The sequence below is a fragment of the Belonocnema kinseyi genome, chromosome 1, assembly GCF_010883055.1.
Source record: "Belonocnema kinseyi isolate 2016_QV_RU_SX_M_011 chromosome 1, B_treatae_v1, whole genome shotgun sequence".
Lineage (NCBI taxonomy): Eukaryota > Metazoa > Arthropoda > Insecta > Hymenoptera > Cynipidae > Belonocnema > Belonocnema kinseyi.
The window spans coordinates 123,920,430-123,922,717 of NC_046657.1; the positions used below are offsets into that span (position 1 = coordinate 123,920,430).

The 2,288-nt window shown below is 28.3% G+C and overlaps 1 protein-coding gene across 1 annotated transcript in view; it reads left to right on the forward strand.

Annotated features, from left to right (window-relative positions):
- LOC117167560 (synaptic vesicle glycoprotein 2B) overlaps positions 1–2,288 on the forward strand; it is a 209,894-nt gene that overhangs the window by 118,573 nt on the left and 89,033 nt on the right. The window lies entirely within an intron of this gene.

Sequence of the window (2,288 nt, forward strand, 5' to 3'; positions counted from 1 at the left end):
CTATCTGTGAGAAACACATGCATACGTAGCATGTCAGTGAGTCGGCTGTATTACATGCTGCGAAGACCAACCTCGTGTAAAGCCGTAAATGAACGAGCCCGAGTGGACCCACCATCACCAATGCCGATCTAGCTACTCTTTTAATTTATTCCGGTTTTGAAATCCCGAATTACCTTAGAACCATTAGGCTTGTGGCGAAGAGGAAAATATCATTTAATGTATATAAATATATATAGAAGACAATATTTCAGGACCTAATATAAATATAAATATAAGTTTAACTACCAGCGAAATGGTCTTCATGGGAGCATGTATGGGAAGGATGTAGGAGAGGAATGGAAGATAAAGGAAGCTGGCAAGAAAATTTGGTTATGATTCTATGGGAAGATGGATTAGGAAAAGAATGGATAAAGGAGTTGGAAGGTGCTAGAAGAGCGAATGAGAGAGAATAAAAGAATGCACGTGAAAAAAGGTAAATGGAGGTATAAAAAAGTGAAAGAAAAAGGAAACGGAAGTCGCTTAGATTAGAAGCATAAAAATGGTAAGTAATGGTAAGGTAAAAGTTAAGTAGACTAAGATGCGTTTACGTTCTCATGCTCTCTCTCTCTCGCTTGCACTCTCGCTATCGTTCAAGCACTCACTCGTTTGCTAATAAGTCCTAAATTGTGCTATCGCAGGAAATAGAAATAATACTTTATGTAAATAGTTGTGAATAATTGTATATATAGAAAGGATAAGATTGTAAAAAAATATAGATATAAACGGAAAGATTGTAAGGAATGGAAGTCATGTAAACCCTTAGGGGACACATTATGAATAAAGAAGAAGTCGGTTTTTCAACAAATAAATACATTTTTCATTAAAGGAATGAATATGAACCAAAAAAGATAAATTGAAAATATGGAATAGTTCAATATTCATTGAAAATTAATTTTGAACACAAACAGAAGGATTTTTAACAAAATTGGTAAAGATGGAACCATTTTCAAGCAAGAAGAAGAATATTTTACCGAAAAATACGAATTTCCAAAAAATCCATGAATTTTGAACCAGATATTTCAATTTCATAACTGAAAAAGATAATTTTCCAGCTGGAAATGAAAGTGTAATTATTATTTTTAACAAAAACATAATGAATTTCTACCAAAAATATCAACTTACAAACAAAAAGAAAAATTTTCTACAAAAAACACGAATTTTTAACTCAAAAATGACACATTCTAACTGAAAATTGCAGTTCCTACTTAAGTTTTCAGTGAAAAAAATTAATTTCTACAAAAAAAGGAAGAATTTTTAACTAAAAAAATGAATTTTCAACTAAAAACGATACATTTTCAAGCAAACACAAAAGCCATTTCCACTAAAATTGTTAAATTTTCAAATTTACAAAATGAATTTTAATCTAAAAAGAATAAATATTTAACCAAAAATGGAATAGTTAATTTGTCGGATAAAAAATTGAATTTTTGACAAAATAGTTGAATTTTCAACTAAAAAATATAATGTTTCAACGAGAAATAAAATCGTTACCTTTGTAGTAAAAATATGATTGATAATCATATTGTTGTCAAATTTGATTTTTTTATTCTTTATTAAAATTAAACGTATAAAATAAATAAAATAAAAAATTTCACAATTTTAAATCAATATTTAAAAAATTTTGATCATAGACCATGCAGGTAAAAAAAGGTTAACATCCAAATAATGAGTACATTTCTCTGTTCAGAAAACCTAACATCAAAAATAAATATAAAATAAAAAAGTATATAGTTTATGGACTCCGGATTCTTAAAAAAATGTTGCCCAGGGACATGCAAAAATGTATTAAATTTTTGTTTATTTGAAAAGTGTCAAATTGGGCACTTTTTTATCTTACACATATTAAAAGTGACCGTGGCAGATTTTCTTAAATTTTGCATTTTTACGATAATAGGGAATTTAATTTGATTTTTTTTTAAATTCCATGTTTCAGTTTTATATTAAAATTGATAGTAAGTGTTAACAAGCGTGATAGACGGGCAGCTTTTGTAAAATTGGACATTTTTCAGACGATCCCAAATTTACAACCCTAAAGTTGGTTGCAAATTCAACTTGAAACTCTTTTATATCTTGCGGGTAATTTTTTTCGGTATCCGGAGTCAAAAAAGGGTACAGTTTTTTTATTTTTAGAGAAAATTTAAATGTTTTGTAATAATTATTATTGCGACAATATTTATTGTTGAACAATAGATAAGCAATGAGTCAATTTGATCATTTTATTATATTCTCATCAGAGAAGGTATTAGATT